At 36.1% G+C, this 13,271-nt stretch overlaps 1 long non-coding RNA gene across 3 annotated transcripts; it reads right to left on the bottom strand.

The window, feature by feature from the left end:
* Positions 1 to 6,111: 6,111 nt before the first annotated feature.
* Positions 6,112 to 13,240, bottom strand: LOC105225486 (uncharacterized). Of its 3 annotated transcripts, none has more exons than XR_007423316.1 (5): positions 12,798 to 13,239; positions 12,545 to 12,705; positions 12,265 to 12,476; positions 6,811 to 12,213; positions 6,113 to 6,752 (listed from the first exon to the last, which is right to left on the bottom strand). It is a non-coding gene; the product is annotated as an uncharacterized LOC105225486 (long non-coding RNA). The 3 variants fall into 3 exon arrangements; XR_007423317.1 differs by having other exon boundaries at positions 12,834 to 13,239; XR_007423315.1 differs by having other exon boundaries at positions 6,112 to 6,752; positions 12,545 to 13,240.
* Between the last annotated feature and the right edge of the window lie 31 nt (positions 13,241 to 13,271).

Here is a 13,271-nt window from a genome sequence, read left to right as displayed (position 1 = left end):
TCAATATATGCATTATACCCGCCTGATGCTCACTATGCGGATCTTTGTTGCGCTGTGCCAGCTTTGCTACGGAATGGAAAATATCTGGCCTAGTCGAAAGTGCTAGCCACATCAGCGCACCAATTGCTGATATTGAAAACCAACATCTAGTGGTGTATATGCCGGTCTGCATTCACTTATACGATGTAGCCGTAACAAATCTTGTATGTACTGTGACTGCCCAATTGAAATCTTGCCCAATTCGCCATCTCGCTCTATCTGCATACCAAGAAACATATGGAGAGAACCTTTGTCGACGCACTCGAACCTTTCAGTTATTTTTGCTTTAACGTCAACCAACACTTCCTTTGACTGGCATGCTAAGAGAAGATCGTCAACATATACAAGTATCAAACAACGAATATCTTTTATGTCTTGCTTATAAAGACAGCGTTCACTCTGAGTAAACCCAATGTCACGCAATGCTCTATCTAGCTTGGAATTCCATTCCCTGCCACTTTGTTTCAGCCCGTATATAGCCTTGTTTAATCGCAATACCTTACGCTGATTATCGCCACTACAATAACCCTTCGGCTGCCTGATATAAACAACATCCTTCAGCTCGCTATTTAAGTATGCTGTGCATACATCCATTTGGTGCAGGAACATTTTTAATTCTGCAGCCAACGCCAAAACTAACCTTATGGTTTCGAAACGACAAACCGGAGAGAATCACTGCTTCGACTGCGAGCGATTTCTTAAAATGAACAGTTGCTTCTGCTTTTGCTTCTGAAGAAAACAGAAGTCGCAGTCGAAGCAAAAGCAGAAAACGATCGACGACGAAAAGCGAATCAGCAGCAGCAGACGCCGTGTAAAAAGTTTTGATTTTGCTTTGCTGCTGCTTTCGCTAAGCAACGCAAGTCGAAGCAGCAGCAACTGCTCGACTTCTGCAAGTCGCCAGCAGCAGCAGTCGCCGTTTGAAAATTTTTGATTTTGCTTTGCTGCTGCTTTCGATTCTGCAAGTCGCTGCATGTCGCAGTCGAGACTGCTGTCTAGATTTACTTTGCTGCTTATACTGTTTGTTGCTCCCCCTGTATTCTAATAAATTAAACAGTTTAACAATTTGTTTTTTTTTAATTCACTTTTTTCATAAAATACAATATTATTCAAATTGACTTTCAAAATCCTCGTCATCTTGAAAAAGAGATAAGTTATCAATCGCTGAGTCCAAAAAGCTTGGATTCAATTTGACCAGCAGTATATTCTCTAGTATTTCCTGACTTAGTCGATTTCGGTAATCAGAAAGTACAAGTCTTAACGTCGAAAGTGCTCGTTCAATCGTCACCTGTTGGAAAAAATTTGTATTTATGAAACTGTGAACATTAATTTATTAAAACATTTGTATATATGTATGTACCTGAGTTGGTGGCACAGCAAAGTAAACATTACTTAGTGCATATAGCTCCTGGTCAGTGCACTGCTTTCCTTTCCAAAATGTGAGAACGTCTGCATCGATTCTTTGGAAAGGAAGTTGAAGATTTTCAATCTTTGAGTAGACGTCGAATGTACTACTGACTTCCGTTTGAATCCCTTGCTCTAAGTAAGCGTTTAACAATTCATCTTCTTCATCAAAAAAATGGTTCACAGATTGATGTGAGCCCGAATTTGGTGTTGAGCATAACTGTCCAGTAGAATTTATGTCATTTATTCTGTCCCATATCGATTTTAAATGATTCACTGCATCATTTTTTTGTTGTGGTGTTAGTATATGTTGGAAACGAGGATCCAAAAAACAAACACGAAATGAGAAATTTATTATTTAATAATATTTTCGATCGCCTTTCTATAGAGCTCAGCATCTTTTCGCCAATCGTTCTTGTCATATCGTGAGTTGCATCATTTACAATTTTTTCTGTGCAAATTTTTAATTTTAGCCATTGGGCGTAAAAATTTTCATAATGCAGTTGCTCTTCTTGATATTTTTTTATTGTTTTCTGCAATGGACTGAAAACTAAACAATAGTTTTCAATAAAATCGCACAACGATGCATCCACTTCAAAATTTTCTTCTTTGATTTTGTTTTCAGTTGACTCAATTTCAGTTAATTCATCTTTAGCCACTAACAAATCCTTTAGCTCAACTGGTTGCTCTCGATGTTACCAAATCGTCGGATATGTTGCAATACCTATTTAATTGTCGCAACATGACGAAATTTATAAGAAATACTTCAAATGGATTTCGCGAAATATTCGAGCTGAAACAGCTAAAAATGCCGCAACTATATTGTCCGACCAGATGGGGATCCAACTTGAATATTCCCTATTAACACGTTTGGCACTTTTTCAATATTTTCAATTATTTTTAAATATTCATCGTTTGAACAATATTCATCGTCCTCGCCAAGATTTTCATCGAAAACAAATGATAATATATTTGTTGTCTTAAGCATGTTGGCACCATTGTCAGATGTAATTGACACTATTTGGCTTAAGTTTATATTATATTTATTTAGTACTTTTAGCACTTCAGCGGCGAGATTTTTGGCTGTGCTCGATCCAACACCTTTAAGCTCTACCATGCCCAATATAAGGGATTTTATTTGAGCTGAACTAATATACTGAGCACTTATGCCAAAAATGTTTCTTGCCAGCCGCGTGGCACTGTCTATTTTTAGAGACAATAATTTATTTGCCACTTCAGTGGTTGTATGCACTTTTAGATTGTTTGCCACTGTTTGCAAAGTTTTTTTGCAGTTTGATGCATTTAACGTAATTTTTTTTCCGTCAGCGGCTTTAAGTCCATCACAGATTGGGTCAACGATATTTCGCATATTTTCAGAATTTAAAACATTGAAAGGAATGCTGTCTTCTGTCACCAATCCAATATATGACCTCAGCAGTTGAAAGTCTATTATTTTTTAGTTTGTTTTTACATGTTTTACATTTAGCTATGCCTTCATCAACATTATTCTCGAAATACATCCAAATATCACTTTGCGCCATAGTTAAACAATTAATTATTTTATCATTTGCGAAATGCCGTCGGAAATAAAACTTTCGTCGGTATATATACGTAAATGAGAGGTCTCTTTCTTTTATGTGGAAAATAAAAAAAAGGATTAAGATCCTTTTGTTTACAAATGTATTTCTGGGAAAAAGAAAGTAATAACAAAGGATAAAGATCCTTTTTTTACAATTGTATTTCTGGGAAAAATAAGATAATAAGAAAAGGAGAAAGATCCTTTTTTTACAAATGTACTTCTGGGAAAAATTAGAATTCATATTTTTGGACTACTATATAATAATTGTGGCATAAAATTTATATACCAATTGAAATAATAAATTTAAAATGTGCAATAATATTTTAATTTATGCTTCAATAAGTTTATTAAATTTAAAACTTCGCTCATTCCCAACCCAATTTGCATAATTTTTCTGTAAATTAAAAATATTAAACTAAATATTAATTTTTTGAAAACTCTGATGCACAAGAAACAAGAATCATACAGTATACGTAGAAAAATTCAGACGCGATAGTAGTCTCGACAGTAGATGCGACTTGCAGAATCGAAATTTTCAAACGGCGACTGCTGCTGCTGGCGACTTGCAGAAGTCGAGCAGTTGCTGCTGCTTCGACTTGCGTTGCTTAGCGAAAGCAGCAGCAAAGCAAAATCAAAACTTTTTACACGGCGTCTGCTGCTGCTGATTCGCTTTTCGTCGGCGATCGTTTTCTGCTTTTGCTTCGACTGCGACTTCTGTTTTCTTCAGAAGCAAAAGCAGAAGCAAAATCACATGAAATGAAACTTGCTGCAGTTTTTTAAACACTGCTATATACCCACTTGCAGCCAATAACCGACTGCCCCTTAGGCATATCTACGAATGACCATGTATCGTTTGCACTGAGAGCCTGGTGCTCCCTGTTCATCGCATCTTGTCACAAAGACGCTTGATCATTTGCCATCGCTTCTTCATATGTTTGTGGAATGTCAACATCACTTGTGTTCATTGCATTCAACACATTATATTGCTTCTTAGGACGCCCTGGCCTACCCGTTCTCACCAACTTAGGCCTACCCGGTGCATATTTAACTGGTTGCTCATCTGCGCTAAGATAATCATCGTTGCTGCTCATCTGATTTGCTTCATCGCCACTCTCTATGATATCATCTTCACAGTCGTTAACTATTGCGTCACCAGCACTGCTTATGTTGTTATTATCTTCGTCTGAGTATTGCTGCATGTGCCCGAATTCAAAAGCCACCTCTTCATTCTCAGCGCTTTCTATGCTACTTGCTTCATCGAACAAAACATCATGCTTTTCGACCACTTGACGTAACTCCGCATCATACAATCGGTACGCTTTTGAATCTAGTGAATAACCGACCATTCTCAACTGTTTACCTTTTTCCGCAAACTTTTTATGATGAGTTTTGTCTAGCGCTACTGCTGCTGACCCAAACACTTTTAAGTGTTTCACTGTAGGCTTTTGTTTAAACCAAGCTTCATAATGTGTTCTATTATTCAGCGCCTTTGTTGGCGCACGATTTCGCAAGTACACCGCCGTAGCTACTGCTTCTGCCCACAACGCCGCATTCATACTCGAATGTACCAGCATGCTCCTTGCCATTTCAACCAACGTTCGATTCGCCCGTTCCGATACACCGTTCTGCTGTGGAGTGTAGGGAAACGTCAACTGTCTTACAATACCATTTTTCTCAAAATATTCATTAAATGCGCTGTTGATAAATTCACGACCGTTGTCGCTTCTGACTGCTTTTATTTTTCTGCCCGTTTGCCTTTCTACCATAGTGCAAAAAGTCACAAACTTCTCAAATACTACATATCCTCAATGAATGTCAGAAAATATTTTGATCCACCCAACGATTGTGTATCAAACGGCCCACATACATTTGTATGTATTAACTCTAACACGTTCTTTGATCTATTCTCTGTTGCTTTTGGATGTGGCTGTGCTTGTATTTTGCTTATCATACATGTTCTACATGCCGGCTTCTGAGAAAAATTCACTGAAACAGCTGTTGCGTTTATTTTCGAAGATAAACAAATTGTTTATTTGTTTCAATCGTAGAATCTCAACACCATGCTTTTTCACCATAGCTTGCTTGTTTGCGAAACTGACATCGCATCCCATTTCAACGGCACGACCGACCGAAATAAAATTTCCCCTCATACGTGGGACGTATAACACATCGTTTAATGTCAATACAGTAGTGTCTGTAAAAATCTTCACGCTGCCTTTACCCTCTGCCGGCAAACTGTTCTCACCTGCTAACGTGATCGACTCAGAATGTTCTACAACGTTCGAGATCATGTTGCGATCGCAACACATGTGTGCTGTTGCGCCACTGTCCAAACACCACTTCATTCCGTTAAACATGTTGCTGCCCGATGTTGCTAACACAGTAAATGAATACTGTTTCGACCACTCGTCACAATTTGCCTTTATGTGCCCACGCTGTCCACAACGAAAGCAAATGACATTTTTTAACTGTTTGCCTGCAAATTTCTTTTCGCTGCCCTGCGCCGACTTCGCTGCAAATGCCTGCTGAACGCTACCTTCAACTTTTGTGACTGCGTCCCCCATGTTGACTCTACGTTCGCTTTCTTCGAGAAGCTTCAAAACATCAAATGTTGGCCGACTATCTCGCGTTTTCATTGCAATGACAAAGTTTTCAAACTCTTTCGGAAGACTCGATAGTAATAGTATGGCAATAAGCTCATCATTGAGCGAAATGCCCACTTCAGCCAACTTATCTTTGGCAGTGGTAAACGCATTTAAGTACACTGCCACTTTTTCACCTTCAACCAATTATAGGTTAAGTAGCCTCTTATACAATGACACTTTTCTAACGGGACCGCTTGGCTGGTACACTTCCCTAAGCCTTTCCCATGCATCTGCTGCCGTCTTACAATTCTTCAAATAATTTAATTGTGAGGGTTTTATACTGAGTGTAATCATCGCAAGTGCCTTCTCATCAAAGAAGAAAAAAATCCCCACTTTTCCCTACGCTGTTTAAAATTTTTCCCCACAAAATTCCCTACAAGTTTTACCAATCATTTCTTACAATATTTAAAGAAAACAAAAAAGTTTGACTTAAAGTACAAAAGGTTAGACATTTATTATAATATTAAATATGTATAATACATAAAAATATAATATGTGCACCATTGCCTTGTATGTGTACACATAAATTTATATATATATATATATACATACAAATAAATAAAGAAAAAAATTTATTTAATTTAAATACATTTCATGTTTTAAATTAGACTAGCAATCAAATGGATGGTTAACTAAGGCGACATTAATTTATTTGGTTTAAAAAAACTAAACAAACAAAAAACACGTAAACATATACTTTAAGCATGATGTAACCACAGTGCAAAAAAAAATATTAATGATGTTCGTAGAGTTCAGACGCTGTCATTTTTTTTAGATGCGATTTTTTTTATCTACATCCCCTTCTGCATTTACGTTTCTCTTAAAAAAAGTATTCAATTTGCTCGTTTTGCTTATGGCTTTCACAATTTTCTGGTGTGCTTTTGTTTCTGCGCGTTTCAATAAATCAGACTTGCCGCAATTTAAAATTTTGTTGCAGGCAGCGCATTTGCATTTAAACGACTCACCGGCCAAAGCTTGTAACCAACCCTTGAATCTTTCGTCTCCTAGCCACTTATTTGTAAACTTTTGTTTGCGATATTTGCGGCTCTTTCCAATACTCTCGTCCGATTCTGTTGAAGAACTCATTTCTGTAAAAATGGTTTTTGTCAATAAAATCAAAAGCTTTTAAATTTACTTCAGACTTACCTCACATAAAGTCAGCAATCAAATTAAAAGCGAAGAGCAAACGAATTATATGCGACGCCAGCATGCTGCCATACAAATACTTTTTCAGAGTGCTGCCTTTGACAACGTGAAGTTGAAACCGATTTAATGCTGGCATTCGAACATATTCTTGATAAAAAGTTGCCAAATAGACTTATTTGCATTTTGACCGAAAAAAAATTACATAGAAATTTCGATTTTGCTTTGTCAAAAAATCCCTACATTTTACTTATATATAAAAATCTGTCCTTTTTTCCTGCTTCTGCTTTAATTCGCTTATCCGCTTGGGGGGAAATTAGGGCAATGGGACAGATTTTATCCGAGTTTTGGATTACTCTGCCGCCCATTCCCGTAATTTCAAAATTTGATTGTTTGGTTGACAATTTTAGTTTATTTTGTGCCTTAGACGCTATGAATGATCGTTGTGATCCTTGGTCTATTAAGGCTCTGAGTTTGAACAGTTCTCCTCGGTGTTCGATGGAGACAACTGCTGTGGGTAGTAGTACCCTGTTTTTATTTCCGCTGTGTAGCGTTTGCGTTTTTAATGCCTTTGAGCAGCATGGTGCTTCTTGGCAATTTTCGGGATTTGCTTTTGCAACTAAGTCTGTAGTTCTTTTTGTGCTATTGCATGCGCTCTTTTGAGGTGAGCTAGGAAATGTGCTGTAGTGAAACAGCAAATGGTGTCTTTTGTGACAATGTAAGCAATTAAATTTACTTTTGCAATTTGTATATCTATGCGCATGTGACAGACAATTTGTGCAAAGTCTCTTTGACCTGACAAATTTATTCCGTTCGTTTACTTTCAAGTTTTTAAACCTGGCGCAAGTTTTGAGTTTATGCTCTCCTGTACATAGTTCGCATGACGTATGTTTTCTTTGTTCTGATGTGAACGTTTGTAATTTGTAAAAGCTTTTGTTTAAATTTTTGTTGCTTCTAGCTTGGTCTATTTAAGCCTCCATTTTTGGTCGTGTTTAATGTTCTTTTTTTTTATTATTTTTTCTCCTAACCTTTCCGCAATTTCATATTGGGTGGTGAGAAAATCTTTCATTTGTTGCCACGTTGGGCACTTTTTTCGTGATGAGAGCGATTGCTCCCATAGAAGTAACGAGTTTTCTGGTAATGCGGCGGTGCAAATGTTTACCAGAATTGGGTCCCAGCTGTCTGTGGGAATATTTTGTATCGACAGAATCGACAAACAATTAGAAACAGTGGATTGTAGTCTTACAAATTCTTCACTTGTTTCTTTCTTGATTTTAGGCAAGTTTAATAGTGTCGTTACTTGCTTGTCGACCAATATTCTTTTGTTTTCGTAACGTGCTTTTAGAGCTTCCCAAGCAAAATTAAAATTTTCGTCATTGAGAGCGAACTGTTTGACTATTACGCCTGCCTGACCTTTCGTTTTGTATCTGAGGTGATACAATTTTTGCGATTGTGATAATTGGGGATGGTTTATGTACACGGCCGTGAACATGTCCCGGAAGGACGGCCATTCTTCATAACCTCCGTAAAATGTTTCTGTGTCACATGCGGGCACCTCGAGGTGGATGCCTGAACTTGCCTCTTGACTGTCTATTTGTGGCAGCTCTACTCTACTGTAGGGAGTAGGTGCAGTTGCTTTAATTAGCTTTAATTGATCGGAGATCATGTTTCCTCATATTGGTCTAAGCAGTTTTCAAAAATGATGATTTAAAATTTTGTGGTAGATCTGAATTGTCAGAATCTACTATGGCGTCATGAGCCGCTTGGAGGCGAGTCCAAAAATTTTTGAGATTTTGGCTTTTTATTTCTAATAACGATTCCGAGTTTTCGTGGGCCCCTCATATCTGTTGTAAAACTTGTGTAACATTGTTAACAGGTTCGAGTAACCTGCGGCTTTAGATTTTACAATACATAAAATTTAAATATATTGCATCATTTTATATTTTCATACGATCAGGGATTTATCCGGTTTAGACCGGTTCTGCATGCTTGTTTAAAGTAAACATCGTATTTTACGATCATTTTAGTTTACAAAATTTTTCAGTAGACTAAAGGTGTCCGAATCGGTTACGTGTTCTATGTCTGGATAGCAAAACGTTTTTGAGTTCACATTCTTTTACGTTTTTGAAACTACTGTGTTTAAGATTTTTAGGTACAATGCCTAGGCAGTGCCTAAATAGTGCAACAGTTTTGTTATGATTGCGGAGAACTAACTTTTAAATCACAAAAACGTAATTTTACTCCGCTTGCGCCAAAAGCTTACCAATTGTATTTTGGTGTTAAAGTTGGGGACCAAGATAAAAACATGGGCCTCTCATATCTGTTGTAAAACTTTTGTAATATTGTTAACAGCTTCGTTAAAAGGTTCAAGTCGTAAAATGCCCTTTGCAGTGCCAAAGGTTTGATGAGAACCTAAATACCATGTTACAGACTGCTATTTTTGCCTCACGAATATTAAAGTTATTGGACCGAAGTCTAGACATACGTTAAGTAATATAATTTACCATCAGTTTTAAGATCTGTAAAACAAAGTTAACTACTTCCTATTTCAAAAGCCCCAGAATCTTGGGGTATCGATAAAGAACTAGAATCGACTAGCTCTTCAAGTGATGTTACAGAAGCCGCAAAGGAAATGACAACCTATACTTTATATACTATACTATATTGGTTCATAACGGAAACAAATATCCATCTCTGCCCTTAGCTCATGCGGTTCATATGAGAATATGAGAGTTCTTTTAGAGCACATCCGTTATCATGAGTATGGTTGGGAAATATGTGGAGACTTAAAAGTAATAGCCCTTCTTCTTGGAATGCATCTGGGATATACGAAATATTGTTGCTTCCTTTGCGAATGGGACAGCCGTGCGAGAGACTGTCAGGTTTATGTACAGAAGCAGTAGCCAGTATGTCAGGCACTCACTCCGGGACAAAAAATGTTACCAGTGAATTTCTAGTTGATCCCAAAAAGGTATTAAATTGGGTTTAATGAAGAATTTTGTTAAGGCAATAGACAGAAATGGAAGAGAGTTCTTGGGTGTCTAAGACAAAAATTTCCAAGAGTCAGTGAAATAAAAATTGAAGAGGGAATATTTGAAAGGTCCGCAAATAAGAAAACTAATGAAAGATAAAACATTTGAGGAAATGTTTAATGAAACTGAAATACGAGTAGATCCTGTGTAAACTAACGTTGAGCAATACTAAAAGTTCCATCAGCATCGGGAAGGACCTCTCCGAGCCTATTGTGCGACATCTTCAACCTGCTGCTGGAGAAAAAAATTCAAGCCGCAGAACTTAATCGAGCAGATGCAATCTTCGATAAGATTGTACAGCTGGAGGCGGTTGCCGATGATATTGATATCATCGGCCTCAGCACCCGCGCCGTTAGTTCTGCTTTCTCCAGACTGGACAAGGAAGCAAAGCAAATGGGGCTGGCAGTGGACGAGGGCAAGACGAAATATCTCCTGTCATCAAACAAACAGTCATTGCACTTGCGGTTTGGCTCTCACGTCACTGTTGACAGTTATAACTTTGAAGTTGTGGATAGTTTTGACTATCTTGGAACCAGCATCAACACCAGCTACAATGTCAGCCTTACAATACAGCAAAGAATAACTCTTGCCAACAGGTGCTACTTTGGACTGAGTAGGCAATTGAGAAGTAAAGTTATCTCTCCACGAACAAAAACCAAATGCTATAAGGCACTTATTATGCATTGAACGTGATGGTCACTTGCTCGACACGATTCTTTTGAAGCAACACTGAACCGTATCCAGATATGCACGCGTGTGTATCTATCTCGATCACCGTTTTTGTGTTATAAAACATGTGGACTTCATCCTGATTTCAACTTCTGGTTTGCGTGGTCTTCCTGAGAATTTCACACTTCTTCCTTACTATCCGAAACAAAAAAAAGAATAGCAGCGTTTAAATCTGTAAGTCTAAATACACGGGATGGACTATTATCAAATGAATATATCCAAAAGAGGACTTTTGGTGGACATTGAAAACAAGTTTCGTATTTTACGTTCTTTTTTGTTTTTTGCTACAAAAATTTCGTATATTTTTGATGGATCATTGCTTGCGGTGCTGAGTGTTCCTTATAAATTTCAAGTCATTCGGTCAAACCGTTTTTGATATTTTATGAAAGAAAGATTGAAAAAAAAGTTTTTGAGAAAAACACTTTTAAAGTTACAAGTTCGCTTAAACAACAGCCGAACAACTACTTTTTTTAACTGCTGGATCTATAAAACGATTTCAAATTAAGAAAGCAATTAATTAAAAATGATCTATTTTTTGATGACCGCCTTAATGAATTCTGAGAATCTATTTATTGATTTACTACATGCTAAACATAACCCAAGCATTACAACATTAAAATGAAAGCATAGAAATCATGATTACATTTTCTTAAACTTATTGAAGATATTCACTTTTAAAATGTTATCGAAGGTTGTTTTGAAATAAATGTTTCTCAACCAAAATATTCCGAAAATTCATCTGTTGTTAACACCAGCATTTTATCAGAGAACGTATCAACAAAACACGTTAAAACAAAAACGGCAAAACATTTAAAATGTATTAATTTTCATAATCAAATTAATAGATTTTTTTTTACAAAATCAAAAAGAACTTTTAAATGTGCAGAAGAGAATGCTTTCTGCACAAGAGCAACGCCTACAAGTAGAGCATTACAGAAAAATGCGGTTTATAAAATATAGTTCAAATTGTTATCGTTCAATAATGAAAATAAAATTTGGGTAAAAATTAATAACAGTTTCTTCCTTTCATGCAATAAACGATAATTTTATTGGATACAAAATACAAAGTTTTTTATTTGGATATACTGTGCAAATAAATAGTTAGCAATATATCTTCTTCGTTTTTGCTCACGTTTATAATTTGAATTATTGGTCATATCTATTTCGGGCACTCTAAACTCTTTAATTTCACCTAACGGCTCAAAATCTGCATCTTTCAATAAGTTAACAATGTTATGAATTACAAACAACAATTCTAGATGGAATTCTCTCCATGGCCACGTGAATTTTTACTGCAAAATCGGGAACCTTTGTTTTAATTTACCACACAAACTGTCGATTAAACGATATCACCAGCATTGGTGTTAAAGGAAAGCAATAGCTTGAATATTTCAATTTCTCCATTTACGCTTTTTAATTAAAATATGAGTGCAGCAATTGCATCAATTACACAGGGAAATGTGAAATGCTTTTATCACAGTTTTTTGGGTATTCCATTTCTTATTGATCAGAAGGCAAAATAATCCATTCCGCCGCTTTCTCGACTAGTTTGTGGCACACTCACTAATTGTTTACGCAAACGGTAGTTTGATGTATTCCGATATCTTTACATATACCAACCTTAACATTTGTACCTTTAAGTATACTATAAATTCCTGAATAAATACGTATATGTTATATGAAAAGATATGTTCACCTGACGACCTGAATCGTCTATATAGCGTAAAATATACTCCTTCCGAATATGCAGGCAAAAAATCCACATTTTGACGGGTAAATCGTACACATAAGTGCTTAAAATTTGTATCGCCTCCAACTGTTGTTAATTTGTAATCCTTTATCTCTGGAGCTTCGTTTTCAACCATCAGCGGCAGTATTATTTCAAAATTCATTTTTATTGGTGTTTGGCTGTAATTGATTTTAATTGAAACAAAATGTTTTGAGTTAGCTATACTGTATACTCTGCAATCACTCACATTTAAGCTTTTTATTCACACAAATCCAAGCAAATGCTCGCTTTCGAATATAGCATTTGCTCAAATAAGTGCTCTATGATATGAAATTTGGCAAATGTATAAAAACTTTTTTTTTGCGTACAAAATTTCAAAAGGATCTGAAGTTTTGAGGGCTGCCGACTCTGAAAGTGGGAGTTGGAGGAAAAGGAATTTGGATTTGACATATATATATATATATATATATATAAATATGGAAAAAAATTTTAAACTTTACTCCTTCTTAAGTTTTCAAATTAACGCTCATTTATACTTGACTTAATATCATTGAAACTATATCGACATTATCCCTACAGTCGCATCAAATAATAACCACTGACATATTACTTCCGTGAAAGTTATCAGTAAGTTCGAAATTACTTGTTATTAACACATAACAAACGAAATTGCGATTTACAACTTAAAATTGTTTACATAAGAATGCATATGTACGTACACATAACATACATCGTGTGTATGTGTGTACATGCATTTGAAACAATAAATTTAGTATTGAGCAAACATTCGCTCGTCAAGTTAACGAGATATCAACCTGAATTGGATTGGCATACACACACTCAATGTGTAATACACATATAAATATGTATATAAGCGCTCTTTAATTTGACGTTATAAATATTTTACTAATTTAATCTTTTTATTGCGTCTAATACAAATAAAATGTACTTACAACCGAGACATGTTAAAAATA

The sequence above is a fragment of the Bactrocera dorsalis genome, chromosome 6 (assembly GCF_023373825.1).
Source record: "Bactrocera dorsalis isolate Fly_Bdor chromosome 6, ASM2337382v1, whole genome shotgun sequence".
NCBI lineage: Eukaryota > Metazoa > Arthropoda > Insecta > Diptera > Tephritidae > Bactrocera > Bactrocera dorsalis.
Note: the sequence above shows the minus strand (reverse complement) of the source record. Positions and strands in the feature narration are given on the sequence as shown.